General features: G+C 36.9%; 1 pseudogene across 1 annotated transcript in view; it reads left to right on the top strand.

The window, feature by feature from the left end:
- Window positions 1-21539, top strand: part of LOC143245795 (regulating synaptic membrane exocytosis protein 2-like) — an 83035-nt pseudogene that overhangs the window by 52151 nt on the left and 9345 nt on the right. The window contains exons 17-21 of the transcript XR_013025692.1: window positions 653-861; window positions 2027-2291; window positions 3910-4164; window positions 14709-14865; window positions 20250-20461. The product of XR_013025692.1 is annotated as a regulating synaptic membrane exocytosis protein 2-like (transcript). The remainder of the gene's footprint in view (window positions 1-652; window positions 862-2026; window positions 2292-3909; window positions 4165-14708; window positions 14866-20249; window positions 20462-21539) is intronic.

Genomic DNA, 21539 nt, shown 5'->3' with positions numbered 1-21539 from the left:
CGGTACCATCAAAAGATCCACACGATGATAATTTTTCTCGGTTGTCTGATTAGTCGAACAATTCGTAGCTATATAAAGATACGTGATTTAAAAACGATATGAAACCATGAATTTCTTAAATATTCAATCTATATAACTTTGCTTTATATTGTAAATATTTTGCACGTTAAAAACAACTATTCTTTCTACATCGTGAAGTATATCCACATCCACAACCGAGATGTATTTACATTATGATGTCACGTGTGATAGATCTTCTGATATTGTATTTCTCTGTTGAAAACGTTAAGATATAGTTTGTTCATCCGTGAAACGTTAGGATAAGTCGGGTACATTTGGAGCGCACCCTACTTCACTGTGAGGTAATCGCCTGTTCTCATTATTTTATTATATTAACCAAGTCGTTACGCTAAATATAATTCACTCACTGAAATCAAAAATTAACCACACCAGCTTAATGACCCGAGGTCAGTCATTTAATGGATGTTTATTTTATAGTTAACAAAAGAACTTAAATTTCTTCGCGATGCTGGAATATTGTTTAGGCTTAATTATACGTATGTAGACAGGTTGATTTGTGGCTGGCTTGTTAGGGCTCGTTTTAACAGAATATCAAACTCGTATGTTTATATATTATTTATATACTTTACAGGCCTCGTTCCCTCATAGTAAAGTCCCCGACTCGTCAGTATTTCAAGACAAAAGAAGCCTTTTTGTCAGGTATACACCCCCAGATAAAACGTCAGCTGCCTCCAATTCCCCCGTCACTAGAACAGTCTTCACGCCACCAGATGAGGTCAGATATGGAAGAGAGAACCAGCCAATTAAATCTTCGAATGAAGATGCAGCGAAGAGGAAGAGGTAAAACACTGACTTTAATAACCAGTTTAATTTCAAACAAGAATAATAACACTGAAGTAGAACAAGAGACACTGTTATGGTTTGACTTCATGTATATATTGAGGTTCGTCTAGTGTTATCCATTATGCAGAATAGCCAGGTGGTCAGGGCTCTCAACTCGTAATCTGAGGGTCGTGGCTTCGAATCCCTGTCACACCAAACATGCTCGCCCTTTTAAGCCATGAGGGGGCGTTATAATTTGACGGTCTATTTCACTATTTATTGGTAAAAGAGTAACCTAAGAGTTGGCAGTGAGCGGTGAAGACGAGTTGCCTTCTCTCTAGTCTTACACTTCTAAATTAGGGGCGGCTAGCGCAGATAGCTCTCGTGTAGCTTTGTGCGAAATTCAAAAACAAACAATTATGCAGAATACCTAACTCCATTAATTGTGAGTTAGATCATGGCTAGAACAAACAAACTAACGTGAAGAACGTATGTTGATTCTGATCTAATGTTATACGAGATATCAGTGACGTAACCAGATATACTCTTTAACAAATAACCAAATTGTAGTCTAGAGATGGATGTTATGTGTATTAAAACTCGTTAAAATAAAGTGGAGAACAACATTTTGATCTTCTTGGGTCATCTTAACACCTTTCAAGATGACCTAATGAGGTCGAAACGTTGTTTTCTTCTTTATATTAATAAAAGTTTTAATATCCACACCAGTCGTCTTGAGAATACATTTTTACTTCAAGTGGGTTTCTCGTCATCACGAAGCAACGAAATTATGAAACCGCCTTATTTAACAGGCAGATACTCTAACAGTCAGTTAATTATCTAACCACCACCTTCAACAAGTTATCCGGGTAACCACCTTTATCAATATACATAGTTCTATTCAACCATCTTCTTTCACAGTCTGCGTAATATATTAACCGCTTCTCTAGCAAACTACATGTATAATATTTTAAATTTACTTTCATTAACAACAACGTGACCAATAACCTTTTAAAACATTTTATATTTATCTGCAGTGAAAAAGTCGTTTTTTTAAAAACTCTTTTCAAACAATCTGTTCACGTAACAAATAATTTTTAACAATCTCTTCACGTAACCAATGATCAATCTTCTTCGACAACCAAATTCGTTGGTCGCTACAAGTAACTCTTTTCTCGTCTAGCCATGACATCTGGCGCCTTGTGTTCTGACAGTGAAGTTACTTCGAGAAATACTGTGGAAAAGCAACTTCACGCACACCCCCACAGAGGGCATGCACCATTGGATGGTACACGGCGAATGGCTCCCGTGGTTGGGACGATCCTGGATAAGGAAGCGATAGTCAGGATGGAAAGTGACGGATCAGAGTCGAGTTCAGCATCGAAACTGAGCATTAACAGTGCCTTCTCTACACAATCTGAACGACCCAGGGGCAGTCGGACTCTCGGGTAAACCTCCATATTACCAGGGTTTCAACGTAAACACTGAAAGCATTATAATTCTGTAGGCCTAACATATATATGATAAAAATCCCTGAAACTATAGATGTTTTATCACAGTTCTGTTTGGAAAACCTAAGTGAGCTTATCATAGTTATTAGGCCTAACTGATTCCAAATCATTACTATGAAATTCTTGCGCTGTATTGCCCACAGAAATAGGGCTTCAGTTTGACTTCTGTCATTTCATCACCCAGCCCATTTGGCGAGTTCTGGTATTACACGAAAAGGCCAGTGACTTGTTGCAGACAAAAGCTAAATCAGAAAAGTTATTTTTATTCATTCTTGGTTTGAAATCCGAAAAATACAAATTAAAATAGTTGTGAATAACAAGTTACCACTCGCTGCAGTGTGAGTGATTTTTATCACTCGTTACAATCAAGTGCTTCTTATTACTCACTGTAGTCTGAGTGCTTCTTGTAACACGTTATAATCTAAGTGCTTTTGTATCATTAATTGCAATCTAAGTGGTTTTATCAATCTCTGTAATCTAAGTGCTTTTATATCACCCGTTGCAGCCTAAGTGGTTTTGTCCCTTGCGAAACGAAAATAAAACTCTTAAGAGCTGTAACTCTAATAATTTGTACCGTTAGTTATATTGATAGAAGACATCCAGCCAAGATATAACCTAACTTGACTAGAAAATATCAGACTATTGGTTTTTCCTTGACTAGCAATTACGGAATAAGAAATGTAAAGAGATTTTTGGTTTGATAACTCTCTCAATGATCATTTGAACTAGATGGAGTGATATATGTATTATATGTTTCTTTAAAAACAGTTTAATTACACGGATTTATTACTGTTATTCAAGTTAATGTATCAGTTAACACTTTGTTAAAAATGATTCAACTGTTGTGTACGTTAATTGGATATTACTTTTCAGGGATCGCTCGTTCTCTGTGTAGCAGAAACTACGGGATCTTATTTGTTTAGGAAACTAGTGTTAGTTTCATTAATAGTATATTTAAACTCTATATTTATTTATTGTACATTTTCTTTTATTTCTTATCTATTATTAACATGAGGGTAGTTGTGGATTATTACATTTCTGCGTCGACTTAGGACTAACTAAACTTTTTAAGCTTGCCAAACGTCGTAAGATATTGTTGGAATTACGCCCAGAAGTGTATAAAGGACGAAAATACCCCAAATTATGCATGAATGTATTCTGATCACCAGAAGTAAAAACGTTATGTTGGATTTGCAATGTTTATTACTGGATTAATTTTGTGTTCTCATCCGATCATAAGTTAAAGACAGATGTCGCTAAACTTCTAAAGATATTTTGTTTGTTTGTTTCAGTGAAAATCTAAAATTAGATTATCTGTGTTGTGTCCTCCAGTGGAATCGAACCCCGAATCTTAACGTTGTAAATTTGTTAAAAGTTATCGATGATCCACCAGGGGATACTTCTAAACAAATTTTATTAGCGCACTAACTTATATTGAGGAAGGATACCAAAAATAAAGTTTACGTCAAACTAAATGTAAAAAAAAGGGTTACGTTTCTGTTTATATCCGATTTCTGTTATATGTTTCCTCTTACTTTAACACCTAATCTTCCAGCGAGTTCACCACCACAGTGCAGGGTTGTGGACCGGTTCATCCGCCTCGGCCTTTAGAAGAAACTCGGAACAATGGGCTTGGTCACGAGAAAGACGACGGAAGCCTTTCGGATACCGCAATTGGTGCCACAACAACAAAAAAGTAAAATGACGGAACGATCAGGGGGTGTCGGCAGTAGACGGGGAGGGGTTAAAATGCCTCAGCTGATGGGCCTGTCTAAAAGGAGCAACAGCACCTCACAACTGAGTGTAACTGGTAAGAAAGTTATTTATAAAAACTCGAAATATTTCGCGTTACTGGAATAGGGTTAGATACGTTGTTGACTGTGTCTCAGTTGTCCTCTTAGAATGGTTTCTGTAATCATCAGACTATTGCGTATGAAATCTCGGATTTTCACGTGCAAATTTGAAACACGGTTTTTTAGTGGCTGAAAAGGAATCATTGTCGTGAACTTGTCAACACAATATTACATATTGTGTGGTTCATTTCAAACTAGTTTTATTATTTCAGAAACTAAATCATATTTATGTCGATTTTTGCCACCATGGATAAAACTGATATTCATGTAGTTTTGTTGTACGAGTTCAGGTTCAGTCACAATCAAGCGATAGCAGCTCGTAATATCAGTCATATATTTGGTGATGGCGCAGCCAATGAGCGCATAGCACAACGTTGGCTTAGGAGATTTCGCTCTTGTCACAAAACCTTGAAAATGAGCCTCAGGGCCGCCCTTAGACAACCATTAATGAGGAAGAATTGAAGGCCTTAGTTGAACCAGATACCTGACAAACTGTGAGAGAACCTGCTGACAAACTTATGGTTCATTATTTAACAGTTTTCCGACATCTTGAACGAATTGGTAAGGTAAAATCACTCGATAAATGGGTACTTCACGAATTCACTCAAAACCATCAAACAAGACGAGTTTAAATTTCCCCTTCATTCCTCACTCACAACAAAAACGACCCATTTCTCCATATAATTGTCACCTGTGATGAAAAAAAATGGGTTCTTTACGACAATCCGAACAGTGGCTAGACCATGAAGAAACACCAAATCATGTGCCAAAATCACATCTTCACCCCAAGATACTTGTGGTCAGTGATTGGTGGTTATCAACAGGTGTTATCCATCATTCACTGTTAAACCCGAGAGAAACAATCACAGCTGAGAAATAATTTGTGAAATTAAAGTTAAGCATTGAAATTTATGAAGAGAACATCCAGTACCAGTAAATCACAGTGGACACCACACTACTTTGTGACAATGCTCGAACTAATGTCTCACTTCATACTGTCCAAAAAATAAAACGAGCTTCATTATGAAACTTTACTTCATTCACCAGATCTTCCCCAACAGCTCACCACAGTTTTAAACATTTGAACATTTTTAAAGTAAAAAACTTTTGCAAACCAAAGATAAATTGAAAGTGCCTTTAAAGACTTCATTGTATTAAAGTACGTCCCCCTGTCACACCAAATATGTCCACCCTTTCAGCTGTGAGGGAGTTATAATGTGATGGTCAGTCCCACTATTCGTTGGTAATATAGTAGCCCAACAGTTGGCGGTGAGTGGTGATCACTAGCTGCCTTCTCTTTAGTCTTACACTGCTAAATTAGGGACGGCTAGCACAGATAGCCCTCGTGTAGCTTTGCGCGAAATTCAAAACAAACAAACAAACAATCAAAGAACGTCCAGTTCTTTAAAGATGGTATTTGTAAACTTACAACTCATTGGCAGAAGTGTGTTGAGTCTAAAACAGGTTGTTTTGATTAAATAAATTAAACAAGAACAAAAGATCTATTTGTTTCACGTTTTCCTTTAAAATCTGACATTTCATGTGCAACAGTCTGATCTAAATAAAGGTTATAACCATAGCAATAAGTAATATAAAACAATAATTTACAAGGTAGTTGATTAAATAAAACTGTGTAGCATCAATAGTATTTGTTTTCAGTCTGACTTTCACTCTAACCCTTGTCTGGAGTTCTTACCTTCTATTTCAAATAACCTCACCCCTTAGAACTTCAAATTATTAAAAGACGGCCTAGATGAGTGTGGTGTTAATTAAACATCCATTGTATCATTTTTCTGTGGTTCTTCAAACTTTCTACCCAAAGGATCTTTTACAAGAAACTTTGTATCAAACAAGTTGAATTAATTTCAGACAAGTTTATTATGGTAAATTTGCTTCGTCAATGTTTTCCAGCTTACAATTACTGACAGTTCCACCGTTACATCTTTAACTTAGTTTCTGGGATATTAAATGTTCCATTTTGGTGCTTACAACAACTGACCTTCTTAACCTCAACAATGGTAATTAATACTGGGCTTTCTATGACTTCATTGGTCCATTTCATCACATCTTTTGTTTCACACTTCAAGCATATTGTCTTCAATGACTATGCAGGGCCTCTTACATTCCTTTGCATAGTGTCCAGAACCTCAAACACATATTATAGTAGTCCCTTATATAGTGTCCAGCTCCTCAAACACATCTTCTAGTAGTCCCTCACATAGTGTACAGCTCCTCAAACACATCTTATAGTAGTCCCTTATATAGTGTCCAGCTCCTCAAACAAATCTTCTAGTAGTCCCTTATATAGTGTCCAGCTCCTCAAACAAATCTTCTAGTAGTCCCTTATATAGTGTCCAGCTCCTCAAACAAATCTTCTAGTAGTCCCTTATATAGTGTCCAGCACCTCAAACAAATCTTCTAGTAGTCCCTTATATAGTGTCCTGCACCTCAAACACATCTTCTAGTAAGTAGTCCCTTATATAGTGTCCAGCTCCTCAAACACATCTTCTAGTACTCCCTCACATAGTGTCCAGCTCCTCAAACACATCTTCTAGTAGCCCCTTATATAGTGCCCAGCTCCTCAAACACATCTTCTAGTAGTCCCTTATATAGTGTCCAGCTCCTCAAACACATCTTATAGTAGTCCTTCATATAGTGTCCTGCACCTCAAACACATCTTATAGTAGTCCCTTATATAGTGTCCAGCTCCTCAAACACATCTTATAGTAGTCCCTTATATAGTGTCCAGCTCCTCAAACAAATCTTCTAGTAGTCCCTTATATAGTGTCCAGCTCCTCAAACAAATCTTCTAGTAGTCCCTTATATAGTGTCCAGCTCCTCAAACACATCTTATAGTAGTCCCTTATATAGTGTCCAGCTCCTCAAACACATCTTCTAGTAGTCCCTTATATAGTGTCCAGCTCCTCAAACACATCTTCTAGTAGTCCCTTATATAGTGTCCAGCTCCTCAAACACATCTTATAGTAGTCCCTTATATAGTGTCCTGCACCTCAAACACATCTTATAGTAGTCCCTTATATAGTGTCCAGCTCCTCAAACACATCTTATAGTAGTCCCTTATATAGTGTCCAGCACCTCAAACACATCTTCTAGTAGTCCCTTATATAGTGTCCAGCTCCTCAAACAAATCTTCTAGTAGTCCCTTATATAGTGTCCAGCTCCTCAAACAAATCTTCTAGTAGTCCCTTATATAGTGTCCAGCTCCTCAAACAAATCTTCTAGTAGTCCCTTATATAGTGTCCAGCTCCTCAAACACATCTTATAGTAGTCCCTTATATAGTGTCCTGCACCTCAAACACATCTTCTAGTAGTCCCTTATATAGTGTCCTGCACCTCAAACACATCTTCTAGTAGTCCCTTATATAGTGTCCAGCTCCTCAAACACATCTTATAGTAGTCCCTTATATAGTGTCCAGCTCCTCAAACACATCTTCTAGTAGTCCCTCACATAGTGTCCAGCTCCTCAAACACATCTTCTAGTAGTCCCTTAAATAGTGTTCAGCTCCACAAACACATCTTATAGTAGTCCTTTATATAGTGTCCAGCACCTCAAACACATCTTATAGTAGTCCCTTATATAGTGTCCAGCACCTCAAACACATATTCTAGTAGTCCCTTATATGGTGTCCAGCTCCTCAAACACATCTTATAGTAGTCCCTTATATAGTGTCCAGCTCCCCAAACACATCTTATAGTAGTCCCTCACATAGTGTCCAGCTCCTCAAACACATCTTCTAGTAGTCCCTCACATAGTGTCCAGCTCCTCAAACACATCTTCTAGTAGTCCCTTAAATAGTGTCCAGCTCCTCAAACACATCTTCTAGTAGTCCCTCACATAGTGTCCAGCTCCTCAAACACATTTTCTAGTAGTCCCTCACATAGTGTCCAGCTCCTCAAACACATCTTATAGTAGTTTCTTACATAGTGTGCAGCACCTCAAACACATCTTATAGTAGTTTCTTACATAGTGTCCAGCACCTCAAACAAATCTTCTAGTAGTCCCTTATATAGTGTCCTGCACCTCAAACACATCTTCTAGTAGTCCCTTATACCCTTATATAGTGTCCAGCTCCTCAAACACATATTCTAGTAGTCCCTTATATAGTGTCCAGCTCCTCAAACACATCTTCTAGTAGTTTCTTACATAGTGTCCAGCTCCTCAAACAAATCTTATAATAGTCCCTTATATAGTGTTCAGCTCCTCAAACACATCTTCTAGTGGTCCCTTATATAGTGTCCAGCTCCTCAAACAAATCTGTTAGTAGTCCCTTATATTGTGTCCAGCACCTCAAACAAATCTTCTAGTAGTCCCTTATATAGTGTCCAGCTCCTCAAACACATCTTCTAGTAGTCCCTTATATAGTGTCCAGCTCCTCAAACACATCTTATAGTAGTCCCTTATATAGTGTCCAGCTCCTCAAACACATCTTATAGTAGTCCCTTATATAGTGTCCAGCACCTCAAACACATCTTATAGTAGTCCCTTATATAGTGTCCAGCTCCTCAAACACATCTTATAGTAGTCCCTTATATAGTGTCCAGCTCCTCAAACACATCTTCTAGTAGTCCCTTATATAGTGTCCAGCTCCTCAAACACATCTTATAGTAGTCCCTTATATAGTATCCAGCTCCTCAAACACATCTTATAGTAGTCCCTTATATAGTGTCCTGCACCTCAAACACATCTTATAGTAGTCCCTTATATAGTGTCCAGCTCCTCAAACACATCTTATAGTGGTCCCTTATATAGTGTCCAGCTCCTCAAACAAATCTTCTTGTAGTCCCTTATATAGTGTCCAGCACCTCAAACACATCTTCTTGTAGTCCCTTATATAGTGTCCTGCACCTCAAACACATCTTATAGTAGTCCCTTATATAGTGTCCAGCTCCTCAAACACATCTTATAGTGGTCCCTTATATAGTGTCCAGCTCCTCAAACAAATCTTCTAGTAGTCCCTTATATAGTGTCCTGCACCTCAAACACATCTTCTAGTAGTCCCTTATATAGTGTCCAGCTCCTCAAACACATCTTCTAGTAGTCCCTCATATAGTGTCCAGCTCCTCAAACACATCTTCTAGTAGTCCCTCACATAGTGTCCAGCTCCTCAAACACATCTTCTAGTAGTCCCTTATATAGTGTCCAGCTCCTCAAACACATCTTCTAGTAGTCCCTCACATAGTGTCCAGCTCCTCAAACACATCTTCTAGTAGTCCCTCACATAGTGTCCAGCTCCTCAAACACATCTTATAGTAGTCCCTCACATAGTGTCCAGCTCCTCAAACACATCTTCTAGTAGTCCCTTAAATAGTGTCCAGCTCCTCAAACACATCTTCTAGTAGTCCCTCACATAGTGTCCAGCTCCTCAAACACATTTTCTAGTAGTCCCTCACATAGTGTCCAGCTCCTCAAACACATCTTATAGTAGTTTCTTACATAGTGTGCAGCACCTCAAACACATCTTATAGTAGTTTCTTACATAGTGTCCAGCACCTCAAACAAATCTTCTAGTAGTCCCTTATATAGTGTCCTGCACCTCAAACACATCTTCTAGTAGTCCCTTATACCCTTATATAGTGTCCAGCTCCTCAAACACATATTCTAGTAGTCCCTTATATAGTGTCCAGCTCCTCAAACACATCTTCTAGTAGTCCCTCACATAGTGTCCAGCTCCTCAAACACATCTTCTAGTAGTCCCTTATATAGTGTCCAGCTCCTCAAACACATCTTCTAGTAGTCCCTTATATAGTGTCCTGCACCTCAAACACATCTTATAGTAGTCCCTTATATAGTGTCCTGCACCTCAAACACATCTTATAGTAGTCCCTTATATAGTGTCCAGCTCCTCAAACAAATCTTCTAGTAGTCCCTTATATAGTATCCTGCACCTCAAACAAATCTTATAGTAGTTTCTTACATAGTGTCCAGCACCTCAAACACATCTTATAGTAGTTTCTTTTATAGTGTCCTGCACCTCAAACACATCTTATAGTAGTCCCTTATATAGTGTCCAGCTCCTCAAACAAATCTTCTAGTAGTCCCTTATATAGTGTCCTGCACCTCAAACACATCTTCTAGTAGTCCCTTATATAGTGTCCAGCACCTCAAACACATCTTCTAGTAGTCCCTTATATAGTGTCCAGCACCTCAAACACATCTTCTTTAGTAGTCCCTTATATAGTGTCCAGCTCCTCAAACACATCTTATAGTAGTCCCTTATATAGTGTCCAGCACCTCAAACACATCTTCTAGTAGTCCCTTATATAGTGTCCAGCTCCTCAAACACATCTTATAGTAGTAGTGTCATATAGTGCACCTCACACATCCCTCCTTATATAGTGTCCAGCTCCTCAAACACATCTTCTATCTAGTGTCTAGTAGTCCCTTATATAGTAGTCCAGCTCCTCAAACAAATCTTCTAGTAGTCCCTTATATAGTGTCCAGCTCCTCAAACAAATCTTCTAGTAGTCCCTTATATAGTGTCCTGCACCTCAAACTCATCTTCTAGTAGTCCCTTATATAGTGTCCAGCTCCTCAAACAAATCTTCTAGTAGTCCCTTATATAGTGTCCAGCTCCTCAAACAAATCTTCTAGTAGTCCCTTATATAGTGTCCAGCTCCTCAAACAAATCTTCTAGTAGTCCCTTATATAGTGTCCAGCTCCTCAAACACATCTTCTAGTAGTCCCTCACATAGTGTCCAGCTCCTCAAACACATCTTCTAGTAGCCCCTTATATAGTGTCCAGCTCCTCAAACACATCTTCTAGTAGTCCCTCACATAGTGTCCAGCTCCTCAAACACATCTTCTAGTAGTCCCTTAAATAGTGTCCAGCTCCTCAAACACATCTTCTAGTAGTCCCTCACATAGTGTCCAGCTCCTCAAACACATTTTCTAGTAGTCCCTCACATAGTGTCCAGCTCCTCAAACACATCTTATAGTAGTCCCTCACATAGTGTCCAGCTCCTCAAACACATCTTCTAGTAGTCCCTTAAATAGTGTCCAGCTCCTCAAACACATCTTATAGTAGTCCCTTATATAGTGTCCAGCTCCTCAAACAAATCTTCTAGTAGTCCCTTATATAGTGTCCAGCTCCTCAAACAAATCTTCTAGTAGTCCCTTATATAGTGTCCAGCTCCTCAAACAAATCTTCTAGTAGTCCCTTATATAGTGTCCTGCACCTCAAACTCATCTTCTAGTAGTCCCTTATATAGTGTCCAGCTCCTCAAACACATCTTCTAGTAGTCCCTCACATAGTGTCCAGCTCCTCAAACACATCTTCTAGTAGTCCCTCACATAGTGTCCAGCTCCTCAAACACATCTTCTAGTAGTCCCTTAAATAGTGTCCAGCTCCTCAAACACATCTTCTAGTAGTCCCTCACATAGTGTCCAGCTCCTCAAACACATTTTCTAGTAGTCCCTCACATAGTGTCCAGCTCCTCAAACACATCTTATAGTAGTCCCTCACATAGTGTCCAGCTCCTCAAACACATCTTCTAGTAGTCCCTTAAATAGTGTCCAGCTCCTCAAACACATCTTCTAGTAGTCCCTCACATAGTGTCCAGCTCCTCAAACACATTTTCTAGTAGTCCCTCACATAGTGTCCAGCTCCTCAAACACATCTTATAGTAGTCCCTCAGTCCCATAGTTCCTTCAAACACATAGTGTGCAGCACCTCAAACACATCTTATAGTAGTTTCTTACATAGTGTCCAGCACCTCAAACACATCTTATAGTAGTCCCTTATATAGTGTCCTGCACCTCAAACAAATCTTCTAGTAGTCCCTTATATAGTGTCCTGCACCTCAAACACATCTTCTAGTAGTCCCTTATACCCTTATATAGTGTCCAGCTCCTCAAACACATATTCTAGTAGTCCCTTATATAGTGTCCAGCTCCTCAAACACATCTTCTAGTAGTCCCTCACATAGTGTCCAGCTCCTCAAACACATCTTCTAGTAGTCCCTAATATAGTGTCCAGCTCCTCAAACACATCTTCTAGTAGTCCCTTATATAGTGTCCTGCACCTCAAACACATCTTATAGTAGTCCCTTATATAGTGTCCAGCTCCTCAAACACATATTCTAGTAGTCCCTTAAATAGTGTCCAGCTCCTCAAACACATTTTCTAGTAGTCCCTCACATAGTGTCCAGCTCCTCAAACACATCTTATAGTAGTTTCTTACATAGTGTCCAGCACCTCAAACACATCTTATAGTAGTTTCTTTTATAGTGTCCTGCACCTCAAACACATCTTATAGTAGTCCCTTATATAGTGTCCAGCACCTCAAACAAATCTTCTAGTAGTCCCTTACATAGTGTCCAGCTCCTCAAACACATCTTCCAGCAGCCCCTTACAATGTGTACATTGAGTTTACACATATTCCAGCAGACAGTTACATAGTGTACCTTTTATACTACACATATTCCAGCAGACAGTTACACAGTGTCCATTATCTCTACACATCTATTGTAAGCTTTCTCTTATGTTCAGTATATGTGTATTTTATTTGTCAGTCCCTTAAATGTTGTCCAGTGTCTATAAACTTTCTATATCAGTTTCTTGCATGGTGTCCAGTGTCTGTATGCTTCCTTCTTCAGTTTCTTGCGTGGTGTCCAGTGTCTGTATGCTTCCTTCTTCAGTTTCTTGCATGGTGTCCAGTGTCTGTATGCTTCCTTCTTCAGTTTCTTGCGTGGTGTCCAATGTCTGTATGCTTCCTTCTTCAGTTTCTTGCGTGGTGTCCAGTGTCTGTATCTTCCTTCAGTTTCTTGCATGTTGTACATTGTCTGTATATTTATTTTTTCAGTTTATTGCATGGTGTCCAATGTCTGTATGCTTCCTTCAGTTTCTTGCATGTTGTACATTGTCTGTATATTTATTTTTTCAGTTTATTGCGTGGTGTGGTGTCCAGTGTCTGTATCTTCCTTCAGTTTCTTGCATGTTGTACATTGTCTGTATATTTATTTTTTCAGTTTATTGCGTGGTGTCCAGTGTCTGTATATTTTTTTTTTTTTAGTTTCATACATATTATACGTCATCTGCACACTTCCATTTGCAGTTTCTTCTGTGACTTCTAACCTTTAAACTAATTGTAGTCCTTGCATAGTGTTATGTGTCTACATTTTTTCTTGCAATCCCTTGTACATTGTGGAGCATCTTGATACATTCTCTTGTAGTCCTTTGTGTAATGGCCAATGTATTCACATTTGGTTTGTTGCTTCTTTGCATTATATCCAGAGTCTTCTCCAGTTTCATGTACGATCTTTATTGTTTTTACTTTTCCGATCGGCCAATATCTCATCTTTCAGTCCTTTGTGTGGTGTACATTGTCTCTAAACTTTCAATTGTTTACTATAATGGTCAGTATCTCACGTTTCAATCCTCTTTTTGTTTGGTTTACATTGTCTTTACACTTTCAATTGCAGTCTCCTGTAAAATGTCCAGTGTCCTTACTTAAATATCATCTTAAAACGACTGGATACTACAAACCACAAATATCATCTTAAAACGACTGGATACTACAAACCACGACTCTTCCAGCTTACTTTGATACTTTTGGAGTCAGGATTTGAGCTACTCTGAAGTTTTCAATAAATGATACCATTCTGAGTATATGTTCTGCTAACATAGTAAACTTCTTGGGAACTAATAATTTTTCTTTGTCTCATAAATCCATGGTTACATGGGACATTCTTAACAAGATATACTTGCAATCTCTGTGAGGGTTTCCCCTTTTCTAGTCCTTCTTGGAAGTTGGATCTTTTTGGATACTAGAAACAGTCATCCAAAATCATATGACCTGATTGTTTAGCCTGCTACCTGGTCTTGAAAGAGGTCATTGTGGCCGGTCAGATTTGTCATGTGGTCTTGAATATCTATAAACGCAGCATCGTTGGTGATGAAAGTTTATCCACCATCAAAGTTATCTAATGCTCATGCGCGACGTTTCAATATCTTTTGTTTGTGTTGTTATACTATTTTCAAAACCTTGTGACGTTCCTAGTTGTCCTCCAGTACATTTACAAACATGCAAAATTCTGCAACAGCTTCTGAAAGATTGGAAACTCTTCTGCTGCAAGTTTCTACTGAACTTCGGCCTAGTTTGTTTATTGTATCTTGAATCTCATTCGGATATGTTTACTAAACGCATTTAACGTATCCAAGTCATCTGACTTATCCAACATATTATAACCAGCAGTTCAATTTCGAAACCTGACATACTAACATAATATGAGCGATGCCCAAAAACAAGATGTCGTTATTTTTTATATTGTGGTATAACTTTTCGATAGGCCAAGCTTTAGAAGTTTCAGTTTCGGTTTAGCCTTCAATAAAACTAAGACGTGAATGCTGAACTTAATATTTCTTCCTCTGTTTATATAAACATTAATTATTTGACAACCTTTATTTTCATAATAGAATGTTTTATGTGTTTACTCACGTCTTCAGTGACCTTTTTTAATCCCATGTTCCAACTGTGTCAAGGTCATAAGAAACGTTTAGGGTTTCGTCGTAAGCGAGCTACCACGATCAATGTCCACCGGAGTGAAGAAATCGCCCCTCGGGAGTGTCGTCACCTGGTGAACCAAGTTAGTAGTGTCTCGTCAGACGGAGAAGGAAGTCTAAGTAGCGACAACACTGCGTAAGTCCTGCGCATGGATCTAAGTTGCAGGACAGGAGATTTGTAGGTGTTTCAGGTTACAGGGGTCAATAACATCGTGCCGACTCAAGAGAAAAATTGATTCTTTTACCTAATTGGCAGAGGTCGAAATTAACACGTTTCCGTACACCTAATTGTCGTGTGTTCGTACACTAATTAGCACAGTTAACGACACATAAAACATTGGTGTGTTGTTGATTTTTATTCTTACATTTACTGACACTTCCAGCCTTCATTTCACTTTTCTAGGTTGTTTTTTTTCTTTGATTCATTTTGTTATTACTTTCCCATATATTTCTCCTTACTAAACAGAGATTGGGTAGTTTAATATTAAAAACAGTTTTTTTTTTTAATATGATTTGTTTTGTTTCAAAGAGTTAAGGACTTTCATTGTAGTTTCGATTTATGCATGGTTTATTTTATTTTGTCTTATTTCCAGAGGGCGCTGGTAGAAAACGTAGTGGTAGTGGCATACAGCGTAGTCAAGAAGTGTTTGCTTCCCCACAAAACCAATATTTAACGAGACAAGCAAGCAGAGAGTCGACTGAAAGTAATTCGTCCTTGTAAGTAGGGGCGAAAGATGCGATAATTTAATAACGACAATATCTCTTCTTTTCTTCTCTATCTCTCTCTCTCTCTTTGCTCTCTGTTTCTCAAATTCCAGCAAAAAATTTAAAAACATATATATATAATCAAACAATAAATTTAATCCTGTTTTCTACCATCCAGGTGCTGTATATACAAAATTTGTATATGCACACGCACACACATATATATATATTAAGGTATTTTTGACGAAAAACCAAAAACTGGTTTCGTTTAATGTCCTTAACGTTTATCGTTCCTCTCACGGCGCATGCCTGTAAAAAAAAAAAAAAAACCTTTAAAGTGTGGAACCCGCATGAACAGTCAGTAAAATTTCTTGGATTTTAATCGTGTAAAAGTTGCGCGTGCATGACGCCGTCCTCTACGAAAGCATGAACAGAAAGGGCTTAATTTCATCTGTATGATTTCCTACCATTTCCAGCTGTGACGTCATGTGGATATTTCGAAGTTTGCACAACCTGTAACTCAACTATCTGTTCTTTACCTCAGCACATCTTTACTCCTGTCCTGTAACTCTGTTTAAACTTATGTCTTTTTTTATGTGATTGTTTGTTTGCCAAGAAGGGTCCAACATTTCGAACTCCAGATCATTCGCAAAATTAACGTGTAACTAAAGTAGTCAAACTTCCAGATTTTGTCAATAGATGGGGATACTCTATACGTGTATAGCATATGTAACAAAACGGGAAGTTATCAGGCTGTTCTTGATGAAGAGAAAAGCAATTGAAGTAAAAATGTATTTTTAGGATGACTGGTATGGGTATTAACACTTTAACTAAAATAAGATACAGAACAACGTTTCGACCTCCTTAAGTCATCTTCAAGTTGACAAAGACAATCGAAACGTTGTTCTGTAGTTGATTTTAATTAAAGTTCTAATATCCATACCAGCCGTCCTGAGAATACATCAAGCTATTCTGTTTATCTCTCTCCTTTATCAACTTCATCAAGTGGTTTCGAGACTTCAAAGATACAATTTTAATGAAAGTCTATAACTAAAACTTTAAGCACTGTTTTTTCAGTAACCTAAATTTAATACGTGTATTTTCTAAGTGTACAAATGCATAATACACTCCACGTATATTTTAATTATACGCTAAGAATTAATAAAATGAGTTAAAACTTATACTTTCCTTTTTAAATTAAAATTTTATTATAATTATACTTGTTATTATATTGTTACTGTATAGGTTCAATTTATTTATTTTATAATTTTATGCTGTTAATTTTGTCTTTTATGTAAAGTCTTAAGAACTATCTACACAGTTACACACTTCCTTCGACTCGTAATCTGAGGGCCGCGGGTTCGAATCCCCGTCACGCCAAACATGCTCGCCCTTTCAGCCGTAGAAGCGTTATAATGTGACGGTCAGTCCCACTATTCGTATTTGGTGATGACTAGCTGCCTTCCCTCTAGTCTTACACTGCTAAATTAGGGACGGCTAGCACAGATAGCCCACGTGTAGCTTTGCACGAAATTAAAACACAAACACACTTCCTACTGTCTTCACAGGAACCGTTATTTCTACCATCTTACTTTTGTCTGTTTCAAGTGGCACAAAAAAAAATTGAAACTTTTTTCGATAAATATTTTATGTTTTATTGTGCTTGTTCAAAAAAGGACAAATATGAAAATTTGGTTATATCAGGTTTTTTCCTTTTTCAAAATACATTTATTAAAACGTTTACTGATATGTAGTGGTCGTTTTTTGTTTTTTTTTCTGGTACATTTAACATAGAATTCAGTTAAATATATTCTTCATCTTAAATTATCGATTGCACCAGTATAGAGTTCACCACAAGTTGCACACTCATAGAAAGACATACTTTGTTCTTAGAACTACAATTAAACAGGTTATTAATAAAAACAATAATAATTTTAAATTATTTTTGTTTATTGGATATACTTAATGTATACGTGGAATGCATTATGTATTTGCACATTTTAAATTATATGTATTTGGTTTATTTATTATGTTTAGTTTGAAAGAGGTATTTGTATGATTTTGTTGTATAGATTCTTACTAAAATTAATCTCGAAGAGTGACTTTTGAAGTCACGAAGCCAGTTGATGAAATTAATAAAGAAATGAGAAACAGAATAGTGTGATATTTCTTGTGTCTACAGAGGAACATTACTGGTGGTTTGCTTATATGTATGTGTGTGTATATATATATATATATATCTACGATAAAATAATACTTATTATGATGACGTCTTGGTGTAAATATTTAATCTGGTTGTTATTATTGCAATTGCTCCATTTTTCATTCTAATTTTATCTCAGAGCCGAGCGTGATCTAATAGTTAGCGCGCTGGGCTGCGGACTGATAGTTCCGAGGCTTGAGCCTTGATGTTGTAAAACGAGCCAATTATTGTTATTTCTGGTAAAATCGCAACTGTGTATTAAACACAGTAAATCGTTACTACTGCTGTTATTAAAATATATTCTAGCCGAGCGTGGCCTATTGGCCAGTCTGTCGAACCATGAACCGAAGGATCCAAAGTTCGATGCTACTGAACACGTTGTGCATTTTCAGATGTAGACATATTATAAAAATGATCCATCAAACTAGTCATTCATTTCGGTTCAAAGATATAGGCAAAACCCACGTGACTTCAGATACTGCTGGAATGCTACCCTTCCTTTGTTTAGTAATTCAAAATTAGAGTTCGTTATAACTGAGCCCACAGGGGTTTCCGACTTGGATATTTAGCCCACGTGTGTCTACAGTACTGTTCAGGTTGAAAAATTACAGTTCCCATCCAAGCATTCATAAAAATCAGTTCCCACAGTCGTGCCTTATTTGGTGGCGGAAAACAGTTGTTTATAAAGCATACGAGAACCAATAGGTTCATTTCCGATCAAAGGGTTCTATTGTCTCACAGTGGCCAATGGATCCCAAACTGTAATTAGCTAAAAATAATTAGCAGCTGTGAACTAATATCTCTTCTGGTTCATTAGTGTAGAACACTGATAATAAGTAAATACATGAAATCCATTTTGCAAAATACATATTTTACTGTAGAAATGGTTTGTTTATTTCTATTTCAGTATTCACAGGGGAATTATCAACCTAAAGAAATTTAATGATAACAACTTCATTATTTTAAAACTCTTTATAGGTTTTGTTATGTATTTAGCTTCCATTTGGTTTCTGTGATTCACAAACTTGCTTAAAAAATGGAAACTTTAAATTTAAATGAAAATAACATAAAATAATTAAACTGTAATAATTTACTCTTAAGAATTTCCATGTGCAATAAAAATATTTTCTTTTTCAGGTATTAAATCGGGAAGTATCACGCACGATAATTGGGATCTAACTAAGATGGTTTCCACTTTAACTACTAAAGTAAAACAACTTGCCAGAACAGTACTCATTGTCTTGAACGCTAAGCCTAAAAAATTACAATTTCTAAGTTTAGCTCATTCACTAAATTGTGTAAATGTAAAATATCTGTTCACACAATTATCACTGATCTTGATGTCGTATTAATTCTTGAAGTTTTTGGACTGTACTCCTTGATTTGAACGTTAAGCCTAAATAATAGCAACTTAATCGCTAAGCCTAAATAATAGAAATTTCTAACTAGTAACTCATTCACTATGCAAATGTTTTCAAGTATCATTTTGCACGATCATTACTGCTCTTGGCATCGTAATACTTCTTGAAATTTTTCGATTGCACTTTTTGACTTGAACAGTAAGTCTAAATAACATCAACTTAACTGCTAAGCCTAAATAACAGAAATTTGAGTAGTAGCTAATTCATTAAATTATCCAAATGCCCCCAAATACAGGTTGGCATATAGTTTTGTACTAGAAATTGTATTAATTCGTACCGTTTTGTATTCATACTAACTCTCTTAAAGTTTGACTATGCACAGCTATTAAACACAAATCACTTTTATTATCCCGGATTCAGTTTGAGGTATAGCTGTCTCTAATTTTGAACTATGGGCCAGAGAAAACGCAGTTGGTCGACAGAATCCCCTGTCTGAAGCAACTACATAACTGAAACTGCGAATCGTGTTTGGTTTCTCTACTTGTTTAATCTCCAACTTTTAGTCCAGTACGTTAAACTCTAGGCCACGCTTTGGCACAGACCATAAACTAAATTTTATTACATTGTGACTTCAGTATAGGTAATCATAACATGTAAAGCTTGTGGTGAGTGGATTTATTAGCTGATTATTACTGTTCTTAACTGTTAACGAATATATAAATTAGGCCTAAATAGATGGATTAAGCGCGACTAATACAAAATAGTTATTTAGTAACTATATAAATTTATTAAATTATTTAGAAAGTTCAAATGTTTTCTTCCTTGTTTAACGTCTAAACAACTACGTTAATATAAAATTGATTACTGTTTATCATTATCTGAACGTATGAATAATTTATTAAACATTTCTAAAAATGAATTTATGAGTCCTTCAAATTTGTTTCTTTAAATAACGTTTTTAAGAGTTATATACATAACTCAGTGTTGCAAGCCTCACAGTGGGACTAGAATTCGTCTTCACCATTTCGATAGCGGGTGAAAATCTGGTTGCACGTGACCCGAGGTTCCGTCTCATATGTTTTATTATTTTTCGCATGTATTTCTGATTTAAGCAAATCGTAGTTCGTAATCGATTTCAAACTGAAACTTCAAAGTTTATTAAGCTTTTATCATTATCGGTATTGTGACTACAGAATAAAAAAGTTATATTCTTAACTTTTGATCAAAGTTAGTTGTAAATTCATACACTAGGTGGCTCCCGTCGCTGAGACTGACACCAGATGGAGAGTACTCACATTTTGTGGAAGGACTAGGACCAGGTCAACTTGTTGGCCGACAAGCGCTGGCCTCCCCAAGCTTAGGAGATATTCAGCTTAGCCTTTGTGATCGGAAAGGGAACCTTGAGATCGAGGTTATACGTGCAAGAGAACTGCAGCCGAGAGTAGAAACAAAATTGTTACCAGGTGAGAAGTTTATCAACTTCACAAAGGCTACATACACCTTCAAGAAGACAACTGTTTTATTTTTGCACGATACATCCAAATCTTTGTATTGTGACTGTCATCAAATGCCTCCCAAGACGTATTTATTTCAAATCTTCGTATTGTGACTGTCATCACAATGACAGTCTCCCAAGACGTATTTATTTTACTAATTAAGAGAGGAACATTAAACTATTTTAACAATTAAACATGCTAAGTATATCATTAGAAGTATTAGGCCAATGTTAACATTTTTTTGGCAAGTGATATAGTTTTATCCTGCCGGGACAGCAGTAAGTCTACGGATTTACAACGCTAAGATCAGGGGTTCGATTCCTCTCGATGGACACAGTAGATAGCCCGATATGGCTTTGCTGTGAGAAAGCACACACACACACAAACATAAATATAATTATCTCATAAGTAAGGTGTATCGAAAATTCATTGATCAAAGATTATTTCAAAACAATGTGTAATATTCATATTAACCCCTGAATGTGTTGTCAAATGTATCATTAAATAAAAATGATATCATGTCATATGACATTTTCTTTTCTCTTCATCAGTGTTATTTCTTCAGCTATTTGAAGTAAGTGTATAAAATAGTTTTAAACCAAACATATCGTATTTTATCATAAGCAGTCACACTTTTGTAAAATAAGGGCTAAATATTTAATTATTGGATAAAGTTAAGAAGAGAGCGTATCCTCCAGAATGTAACTTTTGCCTCTTCCAGTTCATTTTAACTTTTTCTTTCGTCCTTTGTATTTATAATATACAATTGGACAGTTGTAAGTCTAAGGAGATACAATGCTAAAATCCGAGGTATAATTCCTCGCAGTGGACACAGAAAATAGCCTAATGTGTCTGTGCTTTAGAACAAACAATACATTGTATATCATCATTCGTTAACGTATGACTATCTAATATCTAATGCTGTGCTACTGTGGCTATCGTGAAAGGTCTAAGCCAAACATTCACAATCTGTGCACCGCGCGGCCTCCTGGGAGTGCGCGATAGTACTTAAGCTGTAATACATCAACTTAATGAAATTACCATT

Source organism: Tachypleus tridentatus, chromosome 3 (assembly GCF_004210375.1).
Source record: "Tachypleus tridentatus isolate NWPU-2018 chromosome 3, ASM421037v1, whole genome shotgun sequence".
Taxonomy (NCBI): domain Eukaryota; kingdom Metazoa; phylum Arthropoda; class Merostomata; order Xiphosura; family Limulidae; genus Tachypleus; species Tachypleus tridentatus.
Note: the sequence above shows the minus strand (reverse complement) of the source record. Positions and strands in the feature narration are given on the sequence as shown.